The 15,428-nt window shown below is 43.0% G+C and overlaps 1 long non-coding RNA gene across 1 annotated transcript in view; it reads right to left on the reverse strand.

The window, feature by feature from the left end:
• Nucleotides 1-233: 233 nt before the first annotated feature.
• LOC145535997 (uncharacterized) overlaps nt 234-15,428 on the reverse strand; it is a 34,779-nt gene continuing 19,584 nt past the window's right edge. The window contains exons 3-6 of the long non-coding RNA XR_014075584.1: nt 10,171-10,225; nt 9,249-9,339; nt 3,622-3,764; nt 234-1,466 (exon numbers count right to left, since the gene is read on the reverse strand). This is a non-coding gene — a long non-coding RNA (uncharacterized LOC145535997). The remainder of the gene's footprint in view (nt 1,467-3,621; nt 3,765-9,248; nt 9,340-10,170; nt 10,226-15,428) is intronic.

Raw genomic sequence — 15,428 nt, forward strand, 5'->3', positions numbered from 1 at the left:
CTCTAAGGTTGACCATATGTTACTGTCATTTTTGTAGATCAAAAATAGTAAATGGTAACAGTTTGCTGGGCTTCAAACTCAACTGTCCACATGTCACCTTGGAGCTCCATTTGCAGGATGCCTGGGTTTTAGGGGAGCTGGCCTTAATGCTTCTCCTTAGTCACCAGAAGCGAGCCGAGGTCAGTTCTTTAAAAACTTTGTAGCCAGCCACACCTTCCATGCCAGCTTTCTCTAGTCCTTCTTTTTTATTTTTTAAATTTATTTGGCTGCACCATGTCTTAGTGGTAGCACATGGAATCTTTAGTGGTGGCATGTGGGATCTAGTTCCCTGACCAGAGATCGAACCTGGGCCCCCTGCATTGGGAGCATGGAGTCTTAGCCCCTGGACCACCAGGGAAGTCCCTCTGGTCCCTCTCTGTCATGGTATATGAACCCTTCCAGTTGTCTCACCTCCCCATTCCCACTGCAGCTCCCAACCCACTGTGAACTTCCACATAGCCTCACTCACTGCCCACTCAGTCCTAACAGAACTCTTGTCCTCTGTGAGTCTCTCAGGTGAGAGGTGAGGGTGTTCCATTTCTCACTTGTGGGGTATCAAATTAGGTGGTTGGGCAGGTCATCGCTGGCTCTTCACGCTTCTTTCAGACTATTCTCTACCTCCTGGGTTTTTGAGACTCAAGACATCACAGTGTCGCTCCCTGAATCTCCTCATCTCTGTCAGCTTCTAGCTTGCTGGTCACTCTTCCTCAATCAGTGATGCCCCATTGTTTCTTCTCCACCACAGTCCTGTCATTAACCTTTGAACTTCATCACCCATGTATACAACAAAGCCCCCCCATCCTTTCGAGTTGCACATCTTCCCCCCTCCCCATGACCTTCACATATGTTCCCCTCCATTTATTTACTCCATGTCCTTGTTCTGGAACTTGTGACTCTTAGCACTGTGTCACCTCTGACATCTTATGTTTACACAGTCCACTGACCACAGTCCCCTCTCTCAGCTGCTCCTATCATACCTGTTAGTCAAACTCAAGGCAGCTCTCCCCACCCGACCCCCTAAATTCCCCTTACATAAGACCAGCTCCTCCTATCTTCCCTTGTCTATCTAGCTTCTGTTCAGTGGTCCATCCTGTAACTTCTCTCTTGCCAAGGTCCTTAATGTCTTTGTTCCACCTCTTCCATTGAATGCCAGGATGGTATTCAGGGATGGATACAACTTCTGCTTTTTGCTTCCATCTAGACAGCTGAGCACTGCTGGACACAATCACACCACCAGCGCGACCAGAGATCCATGATGTCTGACTCCACCTGAGGCCACCCTCCATGGTGCCTTGAAATCCCTCCATGTTTCCAAAGTCAGCTCCACCCTTCTCATTTTCTGTAGCGACTCTTTCACCACTTTCACCTTACCTCTGGTCTCCCCTTGCCTCTCCAGTCTCTGCAGGGGTACCATGGTTCCTACTTCACTGTGAAGAAAGAAGAATCATCAGATGGAAGCACACAGAATTTCTCTCTGCCAGACCTACAGATAGCTCTGCAACTGTGCCCTTCTCTCGCATTCCCTCCTGTAAGGATGGAAGAGGTGTCCCTCCTTCTCTTTTGTTATTGTTTAGTCGCTAAGTCATGTCTGAATTTTGCGACCCCATGGACTGTAGCCCGCCAGGCTCCTCCGTCCATGGGATTTCCCAGGCAAGAACACTGGAGTGGGTTGCCATTTTCATCTTCAGGGGATCTTCCTGACCCAGGGATCAAACCCGTGTCTCCTGCATTGGCCAGCAGATTCTTTACTACTGAGACACCAGGGAAGCCCTCATTCCTTCCTAGCAACATTTAAAAACTTGTAAACCTTTCTACTCATAAGCTATTTTCATTCCGTTCTCCTCCATTGTTTCTTCTCTTTTCCCCATTCCCTCCCATGTTACAAGGCTAAGTCTTCATTTCCTACTGTGGAAATGAAATTTCCACGGACTCCTTAACCCACTGAAGTCTTACCTTTTGTTCTCACCATACCACAAAAACTTATCTGGCCGAAGTCACCAATAATTTTTCTCATTAAATCCAATGAAGTCCCTTCCCCTCCTTTCTTACTTGCTTGCTCACCATCCTCCTTGGTGTTGAAACACTCCTCCTGGTACCTTTCTAGCCACTCCTTCTCAGTCTCCTGCTCAGCCTCTACTTGTTACATTAGTGATTCTTGGAGTTCTGTCCTTGGCAGCCTTCCCTGCATGCATGCTCAGTCACTTCAGTTGTATCTGACTCTTTGCAACCCCATGGACTGTAGCCCTGCCAGGCTTCTCTGTCCATGGGATTTTCCAGGGGAGAAAACTGAAGTGGGTTGCCATTTCCTTCTCCGGGAGATCTTCCCAACCCAGGGATCAAACCCACATCTCCTGTGTTGACAGGTGGATTCTTTACCCACTGAGCCACCTGGGAAGCCTGGCAGCCTTCTCTGGTTACTGGAGAAATGGCCTGGAAACATCCTCATGGCTTCATCTGCCATCTGCATGACTCTCTCTTCTCTGGTTGTGTTTATGTGATGGTTTCTCTTTTTCTTCATATTCTACTGGTTATTCAGTTATTTGTCATTTGGTGTGTGGATCATTTTTCAACCAAGGACTGCAGCCAGCACCTAAATAGTTCTAACATGACCTCAGTTGTTTTTTTTTTTAACCTCTTGGCCACATAAAAGCTTCTTGTTAACTAACCACAGTTCAGTGGCAGTTGATGTGTTATGAGAAATTTTCCAGTAAGATCCTGGTTCTAGAACTCATATTAATTGACTTAATGATGATCATTTATATGGACTTATTTTGATTTCTTGAATGAAGCTTAGAATTCCAAATTATATCCAGAAAACCTGGATATAAAAAAAGCTTTAAAAAGGCATTTTAAATTCTGCAGTGAAAAGAAACATATCAGAGTCTATGTATAATAAGCAGGAGGATCCCAAGACTTATTTTGTGTTACACAGTGGCACTCTGGGCTTCTCTGGTAGTTTAACTGTTAAAGAATCTGCCTACAATGCAGGAGACCCTGATTCGATTCCTGAATCAGGAAGTTCCCCTGGAGAAGGCTACCCACTCTAGTATTCTTGGGCTTCCCTGGTGGCTCAGATGGTAAAGTATCTGCCTGCAATGCAGAAGACCTGGGTTCGATCCCTGGGTCGGGAAGATCCTCTGGAGGAGGGCTTGGCAACCCACTCCAGTCTTCTTGCCTGGAGAATCTCCATGGACAGAGGAGCCTGGCAGGCTACAGTCCATGGGATTGCAAACAGTCAGACACAACTGAGTAACTCAGCACAGCACAGCACAGTGAGTGCATTCTGAGGTGTCCCCCTGAATCAGTACAGCTTGGAGAAAGATGTAAGAGAATGGGTTCTCCTCATCCAACAGTAGCAACATAACCATCTAATGAATTGCGTGTGTGGGGTGGGGGGAGGTGCAGGATGAGTATGTGATTTGAACATGGTGCATCAGCCTTGTAAATAGTCACTCCCAGAGCAAGTTGCAATTTGCTGTATGTCAAATGAATGATAAAACGGCTATATTCATTCATCGCACAATCTCTCAATCTCTTGAGGGAAGGAAAGAAGAGTTTAAAAATTCTTGATTTTATACTCACTCTTGAGGTTGCACAGTGTGGATTTGACAGGAAACTGTTGCATGTCGTTCCACAGAATGAGGCCCCTCAGATAATGTTTCCGGATGACGAGTTTTCTCTCACCAGACATGTTTAGCAAGAGGCACCATACACTTTGAAAATGCCTATCAAAGGAATTTAATCATTGTGTAAAGACTCCTGGGGTGAGGCTGGGTAGCACCATCCTGCCCCGTTCATCACTACAGGTTTATTTAATGTATTCTGCACGGTAATGCTTCATTTGGCCATGAGGATGCTTGATTTGGGCGTTAGGATGCTTCTGATCCCCCAGGAAGCTTTTCTGCCTCAGCAGGTCGCAAGCCTGCATGGCTGCCTTTGATGAAGCCATTTATCTTGGTGCCAGCAGCAGAACTTTGAAAGAGTGTGCATGGGAAGGTATGCAGGGGATTATGCACGTGTTTGTGGAGCCAGGAGATTATTATTGACAATAGGCTTGGAGAAGATTTAGGTTTTATGTTCTTCTACACATGACTGCTGAACAGCCTTTCTGGAAACAGTGAAAGGGAAATAGGGAGGGGTTCTTTCATCTCAGCCCCCGGCCGCTTCCAGTGTGCTTTGGTTAGGAGAGACTATAAAGTACTTTCTGGTGGGCAGTGTCCCCATGTGATGAGAGCCTGACTGAAAAGTTGCACGATAATGTCTACTCATTTGTGGTCTGCCCCTCTGGGCAGCATCTTTGAAAACCATAGGAGCCATGCTTAAAACACTAGACAGCCTAACTGGTAGCCTATGCACAGAGCCTGTATCAGTTAGCTTTTGCTGCATAACAAACTTTCCCCAAACTTGGTGGCTTTGACAGTCATTTATTTAGCTCATAATTTGCTGGGCTGCCTGGGCAGTTCTTCTGATCTAGGCTGATTCTATTGATTTCTGCTGGTTTCCTTCTTGAGTCTACAGTTAGCTAGAACATCAGGACATGGCTGGGTAACCCAGAAGAGCCTCACTTACGTGGCTGGCTGTTGGTTGGTAACTAGCTGACCAGTGGTTCTTCTTTATGTGCTCTCTTATCTTCCAGAAGGCTAGCTGGGACTCAGTCACACGGTGACCTCAGGATCCCAAGTACAGCAGTAGGGCAGCCCCAGTATATGAGGGCTTTTTAAGCCTCTGCTTGGGTCATACTGGCTATTGTCCCATTGGCCAAAGCAAATCACATGTCCCAGATTCAAAGAATGTAGGAAAGCACCTCACATATTGATGAGAAGACCTGCAGCATCTGTATTACAATGATGTGGATGTGGGGGTCAGGAGAGGATGGGGGCCATTTTTACCATCTACCACAGAGTCACTTGGAATTTGCAAAGTGTTTTCACATGCATGACTCCTCACTACAACCATGGGAGACAGAAACTATGATTCCCATTTTACACATGAGTTAGCTGGCTCAGAAAACCTTTCAACAATACCATTCTTGCCCCACACTACAGCAGTCTTAACTGTGAGAAACAAAGAAAACCTCTGTTATACTGTTATCTCTAAAACCATGCGTTTTTCCCTTCTATTAGGTGGCCCCCAAATTTAATGAGAATCAGTCATCTCCTGACACTTGTTAAAATGCAGATTCTAGGGCTCCAGGGGAGGTTCTGATTTAATCACTCTGCTCAGTGTTTGTCATTTGAATTTTTAACAGACATCCCCAGGAGATTCTGATGCAACTTTTTGTGTTGGGAAACACTGGCATATATATATATATATATATATATATATACACATACATACATATATATGGACTTCCCTGGTGGCTCAGTGGTACAGAATTTGCCTACCAATGCAGGAGACACGGGTTCCATCCCTGGGTTGGGAAGATCCCCTGAAGAAGGAAATGGCAACCCACTCCAATATTCTTCCATGGAGAATCCCATGTACAGAGGAGCCTGGTGGGCTACAGTCCATGGGGTCACAAGAGTTGAATGTGACTGAGCAACTGAGTACACACACAGATACACACACACACACACACAGACATATATAATTTTATTTAATTAATTTTTGTCTACCCTCTGCAGACCACAGGATCTTAGTTCCCCAACCAGGGACTGAACCTGAGCCACGGCAGTGAAAGCACTGCATCCTAACCACTGAACCACCAAGGAGTTCTGTGACACTGGCTTTTATTAAGATATGGAACACTCTCAGCATGGCACCTTTTCGTGTTGTAACAGAGAGCCCGTGCACAGTTCATTTGGTCAGCTTTCCAGAACCATGAGTTCCTAGCATTCAGATGGTTATTTAACTTCTCTGAGCCTTTGTCTGGACATCTGCAAAATAGGTTTACTGAGAAAGACTGCCACAGAGCAGGGGAGACGATTGAATGAATAACCTCCAAAGCACTGAGCCTGGTGCCTTGTAGAAGTTCAGTAAGTGTTATTTTTCTTGTCTCTTTATCCCGAGAGGCTATAGGACTCCTGGATAAGGCAGATCTATGAGAAGTGGAAAAGCCATTTCTAGCATGTTCAGCAGACTGACACTGTCAGTGCCCTCAGAAAGTCCATAGCTGTTTGAGGCAATAGAGGTTTCAGATTCTTCAGAAGCCTAAGAATCACAACCAGAAACAGTGACAGGCTGGGAGGCAACTGCTATTGTCATTAGAGACCAGCTGTATGCACAAGACACACAGAACAGCTTGCAACGCCTCAGTCCCTCCAGTCTTTCCCAAATTGCTGTGAACTTCTGGCCTTAGCACTGTTGTCTGTATGTCCTCAGACAGCAACAAAATGTACAATGATTCTGTATTAAGACAAAGCCTCACCCAATTTGATTGTTGTCAATGTGGAGAGAATCCCTACAAAATATTTCCTTAAACTAGTTTCAGTGAAGGCTCTAAAACATAATGAGTACTGTGTTATTTCCAGAGCTTGTGGAGGCTTTGTTTGAAGCACGTGTGTTAAAATCATGACCTGCCAGCTTGCTTCTTCCAGTATTGCCATTTGGGTGTTTTCATCCCTATTTTTTATGTTTCTTCTCCCATTGTGTCTCCGTCTCATCTGCTTCTCTTTTTTCTTCATAGCTTCTGTCTCCGTACATTTCACGGCTTACTTTCCTTGTTCCTTCTTGTCCTGGTTTTTTTTTTTTTAATAGAAGAAAAGTTGCCCTTTTTTAATCCAAACGACCACAATCCAATTGAAAACTGATGCCTTCATTCTGTTGTACATGTTTGTGTCTCTCTCTGTGGTTGTCATGCATCCAGTAGATGGAGCACATCTCCCATACTAAACACTGTTGTAGGCCATAGGGTGGGGTGTCCTCGCCTGCGTCTGTCCTTTTTGCTGCAGTGAAATCGTCGTTGGAAGTTGGTGTAATACAAAGCAGAACTTCTAATCTTGGCTAGACTGGAGCATATACTTTTCTGACTCATGTCAGGAAGGCGGGGCTTACCAGCAGCTGATCTAGATAGGCGAAAAATAATGAGGCTTCATGCATGTGTGTGCTTGCATGGTGCACATTCTCCTCGGGAAGAGTTAGCAGCTTTGTGTCCTAGGCACCCTTTCTTGGCCTTCTTTGCCTTCCTTTCCTGCATCCTTCCTTTCAGATACCCAGACTTCACCTTTCTGCTCTTTCTCCCTAGCGTCTCGGCTCCCAGTATACAGCAGCATGCCCTTGTCTGAAGACCTCAAAGTAAAAGCATAGCTTGTTAGAGCTGGAAGGAAACGCACACGTAATCTAATATTGAAAACAGCAAGGCCCAGGTTAACCAAGGATTCACACCGGCATTCAGGGCGCCCTTGTCTTTGATCAGACAGTCGTCATCATCCTGGTTGTCATTGCTGCAGAGTTGGCATCCTTAATGGTGGGCTCAGGGCCTGGAGAACGTCCCAACTTCTGTTTTAACTAAAGTTACCAAACAGTGCTGTCAAACAGCTGATTTGATCTTTTTCATCAAATCAACCAGCTGTTTTAACTTTGTATGCTGGGGAAGATGCAGGCGTCAGCTTTTGAATGAATTCACTCCATATGTTGCCTGCTGCAGTGTTGTGTGCATTTGGGTACTTGTGAGACAAAATTTCTCAAAGGTCCATCAGAATCCCCTGGGGTACATGAAAAAGGCACACCAATTCCTGGGTCCTGTTCTTTTTCTGTAGTGTTAGAATCTTTTAGCTTAGGGCTTCAGAATTTGCATTTTTAACCAGTTTCTGCATGTCAGTCTCATTCACCTGAAGTTTGAGAACTCAAAGGCTGAAAAGATGCTGAGGACCATGGATCCCATGATACACCTCACCTCTCTGGTCTGGGCCTCCTTCCCTTTCCACCTCCATTGTGGGAAAAGCAGAGCATAGGGGCCACATTCATGCAGACCTTGGGGCTGAGAACCAATAAAGCCAAGTTATTATCTATTTTTCTAAGTGAGGGCTGAGATTTTCTTTCATAAAAATAGGTCAGAAAAGCTCATTTGAACCAGTTTTTCTTTGTGGGACGTCAACTGCTTGCTTCTATGGTGATCAAACAAAGCACATTTGTCCTGAAACTTTATCAGAACCATGGCTGGCATCTTATGGGAGGTAAGTGGCATGATAAGGCACCACAGACAACTTCTCTCTCATTCTACATGTTTGAAAATCCTAATATTTATCAGGTATGACCAGAAACTTAAACCCAAAAGCCAAAATACTTTCTGACTTGATTAGCTTAGAAATGGAAAGATTTGGCTGATTCCAAGATGTTTCCCAAATTTCTAAAATTCTCCCAGCTGCATCTGAAGAATTTGTGGCAGAAACTTCTAGGTGTCACCTGTGGATGGTTGTGGCTGTGTGACTAAGTTCTGAACAGTGAACTGGAAATGTTGTGTATGTGAGATTTCTGCTTAAAGGTCACTGACTCATTGGGAAGGGACCCCCCCTCTCATCTTTTTCCTGCCTTCCTTCTGGCTGTCTTAAATGTGAGGTATGAGAGCTAAAGTTCAAGTGGTCATCTTGGACTCACAGGCAACATTGTGGATGCAAACCATTGCTAAAGATGGCAGAACAGAAAGACAGAGCTTGGGTTTCTCATGGCTTTATGGCTCCACCACGCCAGCCCTGGACGGACCACCTTCAGACTTCTTCTATGTAAAATTACAAGTGTGGTTTGTTTTGCTGCTATTAATTGGAGTTTTACCATTTATATGCAGTTGAAACCAGCCCCAACTGAAATGCATGGTAAACCTCCTCCTACTACAGGGGTTCCTGAACTTTAGCCTGTATCAGAATCACTTGGAAGACTTTTAAAAACACAGACTGCTGGGCCCCCTCCTCAGAGTTTTTGAATCAGTAGACCTGGGAATTTGCCTTTCTAATAGCTGCTAGCCCTGAGACCACCACACTTTGAGGACCACTGTTTGATCAAGAACACCTTAAATTTCAAGGCAGGCTCCTAATTATCTAGAATCAGCATAGGTCAGTTAATGTCCCATCCCTCAGTTGATACTGGAAGAGCTTTGTCCGCACCGCAGGAGAATTAAGACAAGTGCTATAGTCCTTCGGCTGACTTTTTGATTACATGGTAGAGGAACAGTGCTGGACCTGGGTCATCCATGACTGCTTTGTTCCACTCATGGCTACTTCCTCTCACAATCTCTTCACCACAATATGCAGACAGCTTCTAGAGAACTCACTTACCTTTCACAAGGAATTCCTTCACTGTAGTCAGCTGAATTCAAGATGGTGGAGAAAGCATTCCATTCTCCTTGTTCATGCTGGTCAAAAGACCCTTTTCTTTTTAAAAGGAAAATAAGTATGTATTTAGCTGCGTAGGGTCTTAGTTGCGTCACACAGGATCTTTTGTTACGGTGCATGGGGTCTCTAGTTGTGGTGTGGGCTTAGTTGCTCCGTGGCATGTTGGCTGTTAGTTCCCCAACCAGGAATCAAACCCGTGTCCCCTGCATTGCAAAGCAGATTCTTAATCACTGGACCAATGAGGAAGTCCCCAGAAGACCCTTTTCTTGTATCTACTGGGAAGCAAAATCTTTGTATGTGGAAAGGACAAATGTGTTCATTCTCATCACATGCTAAAATGCTGGATTGAAATTGGTGCTTTCTACCCAAGGTGATCTGCTAATATAAACCTTTTTAGCTGGTGCTTCCCAGGAAGGAGCTGCTGCTGCTTTGCATCTTTTTCCTGGATGGGTTAAGCCCAGTCATTGCCTTAGGGTCCCCTCCTACCTTCTCTATCCCTCCCCCTATCCTAAGGAAATTCTGCCTATCTCTATTAACACTCCTTAACCATTTTCCCCTTTAATTCCTCATTATACACTGCACTTTGGAGTCAAACGTACCTGAGTTGGAAGCCTGACTTGACCGCCTACTTGCTATGGGAGCTTTGGCAAAGTGACTGATCTTCCATTTGTAAAAATGCAGCTCCTCATGTGGACCTCATCGGACTGAGGCAAAGATGAAATTAGCTAATGTTTGTAAAGGGCTTAGTCCACTTCCCAGCCCATAATGCATGGTATCTATTATCACTAATGGTAGCATTTCTATCCACTACATTAGAATAGCTAAAATAAAAATTACTGAAAATACCATATTCTGGCAAGGATACAGAGATACTGAATCTTTCATACGTTGCTGGTAGAAATGTAAAATGGTACGATCACCTGGAAAACAGTATGGTGGTTTCATTAAAAAATTAAATATACACTTAGCATACAACTGAGCAGTCATGACATACCTGGACATTTATATTAGAAAACAGAAAACTTACATTTATGCAAAAACCTATACATTAATATTCATAGACACTTTATTTGTAGTAGCCCCAAATGAGAAACAACACAAATAACCTTTATCATGTCAATAGTTGAACAAATTATGATATTTTAATGCTGTGGAACACTACTCAGCAATAAAAAGGAATGAACAATTGATAAGCAACTTGGTTGAGTTTTAAGGGTATTATAATGAGTGCCTTAGTCTGTTTGGGCTGCTATAAGGAAATAGGACAGGCTGAGTATCTTATAAACAACAGAAATGTACTTGTCATGGTTCTGGAGGCTGAGAAGTCTAAGACCAAGGTACCAGCATGGTCACATTGTGATGAAGGCTTCCTTCTGGCTCATAGCTTTTTCACAGGGTCCTCGCATGGTTTTCATCTTGGATCAATTGGATAAACACTAGACTTAGAAGAGACATATGACTGATACTGATTTTTTTCTTAAGACAATTGCTAGGTTGTGTTTTTCTTTCTTGGGCTGACTACATGTCATGTTATGATCAGAGCTTTAACATCCTACAGACTAGAGTGGACATACATTTTTAAAAATTAATTTTGTGTTGAAATTATTCTCTGATCACAGTGTAATTTTCTTCTCATCATACAAATGTCTGATTTCCTGACTGCATTACGGAAATGTCCAATTTTCTGCCCACTTTTAGGTTCTGGGCAGCCACACTAAGGGGCCTTTGGAGCCTCCTTCCTAAGCTTGAAGAGTTAAAGGTGGTTGGTGGTGTCAAACAGTGTTAAAAGTCACCCAGAATTCACACCTAGGAAAGGACAGCTTAAAAGAGCAGCAGAGTAATTTAGCCCTTAAGCAGAGATCTTATTTATATGCCACATTTCAGCTGGGAAGAGATTTTATGACCAAATCTTACAGCCTTAAAGATGAAGTCTATAATATAAACATCCTAGCAGCATTAAGTCTAACAGCACAAGGCAGGCTTGGCACTTACCCCGTTTGTTATTTTGATTCTCTTCTGCATGAAAGACATTTCAGAAGTCAGTGCACCACTTCCGTCTATATGATTGTCATCTCCAAACTTAGACATGATACAGAACCATGTGTAAAATTGCATTACAAACCTCTAGGTATATCTCAACCTACAGAATAGATTCGAGTTTTGGGTTCTCGAGTGGACTTGCATGATTTTTCTTCCTCTGACGAATGAGAGTTCTGGATTCAGGAAGGGCCCAAACAAAGATTTCATTCTGATTTGTTCTGGCTATTGCTTCAGCAAGAAGCAAATGACTGGGAGCGAGTCTCTTTTCTTTCTGAGGTCAACAGTTAGGTTGGTTAGCTTCCATTAAAATACGGCCACCAGTAGAGAAAGGAACAAAAGCTCTATAAATTACCAGCTTTCTGTAAATCCTGTCTCCAAGCCTTCGTGAACACTGTTCTATTTGGGATGCTCTTCCATCTTTCTCTTTCACCTCAAACTGTGCCCCTACCCTTTGTAGTTAATTTTTGCTGATCCTTCATATCCTCGTTCAAGACTTACTTCCTGAAGGATGCCATAAATTAGCTCAGGGCCCTCATTACACTCTCTCCTGGCAGAGCGGACTTTTCTTTCATAGCATTTATCAGAGATGTAATTAAATAATTAATTGAAGAGTTAATTTTCATATTGTGTTTTCTCTACTACACTAGAAGGTCTCCAGGGCAGGGTGGCAGGAGACCCATTTTGTCATTCAACAAACATTTGTTGAAAAGTAATGAATGGAGGCATACGTAGATGCCAAGGAATGGTAAAAATCGTAGTAATGTTTAAGCATTTACTGTATGTAATGCTAGGCAGTGCAGTAAATGCTTTGCATGTATGATACCCTTCAGTTCTTACCACAATCCTAAGATAAGTACTATCCTTATCCCCACTTAACAGCTAAGAAAATCGAGGCTTTGGAGACCCAAAAGAAAGTGCCTTAGTAACATTTTTCAGTCACAGAACAGCTTCTCTCCTATTCCATCCACTCCCTTCTCCCTCCTCTATCCATTTTGTGTCTCCACTCCCCTGTTCCCTGTGGCGAAAATTCCTGACATTGGTCTCAGAAAGAAGTCACTTTGTTCTGGACGTATTTTGAGGACATTGCTCCCTAGGGAGAAGTTGCTTCTGGAGCACATATTTGATGGGGTGGCCAAGGGCAGATCAAGTTGCTTGATTCAGAGCTTCAATATGTATCTGTGGCAGTCTGTGTGTGTGGTTGATATGCTGAGGCAGATTCAGAAGCACGGTTCTGCTCATTCTAATATATATGATAATACTGTACTTTAGTTATAGGGTATTTTTTTTTTATCCAAGCATCTAAAAGTTCTTTTTCAATATATCAGTCTCAAAACACATGATCTTGTTTTAAATATGGACTCATAATGCTCTACAAGATCAAATATGTGAGCAGCAAACTGCCAATATTTCTTTTTTTTTTCAACATCTAACTCACGGTCCTCCCCCCCACCGATGCCAGCTAGTGCACTCATCATGACCATCACGGTTTAGCAGGTTTAAGATATAGGTTACATACCAAGTAGGCCGCAGCTCTCTCAGTGCCATTTGGAAACACATTAAAAATGTGCAGCCTGACTTTTCATCCCCTTCACACCCTCTGCATTTCCCTTTTGGAGAGTGCAGAGGGAGGCCGAGTGGGAAGAAAATCAGCCCAAACATAGGAGAATAGAATTTTGTTCCCATGGAAAACAATGCACCAAACCCAAATCTGTTGTTCTTAACTCAGGTTCTGGTTCTCCTGGCTGTCTTTTTGTGTCTGTCATTTAGTTTTGTTTAATAGTGATTTGCCACTTAGGAGGGTTCTTTTATTTACCTCTCCTGCCTGTCTTGATCCTCCTACCAGTGCACGCGAGGCACGTGAGGCTCCAACTCCAGCTCCTTTTTGTATTGTTCACTCTTCCTTCACCGTGTCCATTCACTTTAGCCGCATTCTTTCCTAATTCTCCACCCTCTCTAAGTTTTCCAGACCCCAATCATACTTTTTTTTTTAAAAAAAAAAACCTTTTTGTTTTGTACTGGGGTATAGCCAGTTAACCGTGTTACAGTTTCAGGTGGACAGCAAAGGGATTCAGCCATACTTATACATGTATCCATTCTCCCCCAAACTCCCCTCCCATCCAGACTGCCACATAACATGGAGCAGAGTTCCCTGGGCTATGCAGTAGGTCCTCCAAACATACCTTTTTGCAACTCCAATATATTGTTTCTGAACCTTGACCCTTTTGGTTTACTCATTTTATTTCCTTCATTAATCCCTATATGCTTTGGTCTGAAAATCTCGCCACAGCTTTCTCTAATTAAATTTCCAGCTTCATATTTCACTGTGAGCTTGAGTTTTGGCAGAGCATTTACCTGGTGGCTTTTTTCCTCTCATTATTGAATTTCACTGACAAGGCTTTTCATCCCTGCTCTTGGTCCTCAGATGGATGTGGGCCAAACAGTTGGAAGCAGTGATGAGGCCTGAGGGAAGGGGCACTGGATTTGGAGTCAAAAGGTCTGGACTCAGATCTGAACTCAGCTATGTAGTCACCAGAACCTCATCTGTAACATGAAAATAATGATATTACTGCCCCCCCCACCCCATGAGGGATCAAATGGCATAAAATAATGTAAACAGACTGCAAATGTCTCCTACTCAAGGGATTTTTTTTAGTCTTTATAGAACTGTTATTTCCATAAAAATAGCACCTCTTTTTCCATTTAACACCAGGCCAAAGTAAAATGATGGAAAATGTTAACTTAAGCATTAGAAGTTTAAAATCTTATGAAATTCTCCAAGAGGTTGTAATTAGCCTCTTGGCAAAAATAGCTTGGTAACGTTGGCACAGAGAAGGCTAACTGTATCTACATCTCTCAGCGATAGCCCATACCCCAAGGAGGCTTTGGGGGAAGGGACAGCATCTGAAAACATATTTGCAGTATTAAAATGCAATTAGAATTCAAATAGAGTGAAAAGAGATCTGGAGCACTAGGATCCAGATACTATCATTCAAGTTTCCTGTACAAAAAAGAAATCTTATCTTTTTAAAAAAATTTATTGAAGTATAGTTGATTTGCAATGTAATGTTAATTTCTTTTGTGTAGCAGAGTGACTCAGACCTATATATATGTATATATATATTTTTCATTATGACTTGTCACAGGGTATTGAATGTGGTTCCCTGTGCTATACAGTAGGACCTTATTCTTTATGCATCCTGTATGTACTACTTTGCTTCTGCCAATCCCAAACTCCCAATCCTCCCCTCCCCCATGCCTCCTCCTTGGCAACCACAAGTCTGTTTTCTAAATCTGTGAGTCTGTTCTTGTTTCGTAGGTGTGTTGATTTGTGTCATATTCTAGAATCCACATACAAGTAAATACCATATGATATTTCTCTTTCTGACTTTCTTTGCTTAGTATGATAATCTGTAGATCATCCATGTTGCTGCAAATGGCATTTTTCATTCTTTTTTATGGCTGAGTAACTTTCCATTGTGTATATGTGGCACATCGTCTTTATCCATTCCTCTGTCGATGGTCATCTAGGTTGCTTCCATGTCTTGGCTATTGTAAATAGTGCTGTTATGAACATAGAGGTGCATGTACCTTTTTGTATTATAGTTTTGTCTGGATATATGCCAAGGAGTGGAATTGCTGGATCGTATGGTAACTCTGTTTTTAGTTGTTTGAGGAGCCTCCATCCTGTTCTCCTTATTGGCTTCACTAATTTACATTCCCACCAACAGTGTAAGAGGGTTCCTTTTACAAAGAGGAAATCTTATCTTAATCACTCTCTTAGTAATGGGTCCTTGCTGTTTTGAGAAGCAACCTGTTTCATTGCCAGATGCCTTATTTTGTGCAAAATGACACATAGCATTCCCTCACTATTTCTGTTGCCTTCCTAAAAAAGTCCCATTCTGCCAGTTGGGACAGCTCTTTGATGTTTCTGAATAGCTTCTCAGTCATCTTTTTCTACAGGCTCAAAGTCCAGTCCTTATAATGGTTTCTCATATAACATGGTTTTTCCTACTCTTCTATGTGCCAGACTGATCCATTTGTCAGTGGCCTGTACAAAGCTGAGCCTCCAGGGCTGGAAGTACT

Source organism: Giraffa tippelskirchi, chromosome X (genome assembly GCF_054371585.1).
Source record: "Giraffa tippelskirchi isolate mGirTip1 chromosome X, T2T-mGirTip1v1.2.pri, whole genome shotgun sequence".
Classification (NCBI taxonomy): Eukaryota; Metazoa; Chordata; class Mammalia; order Artiodactyla; family Giraffidae; genus Giraffa; species Giraffa tippelskirchi.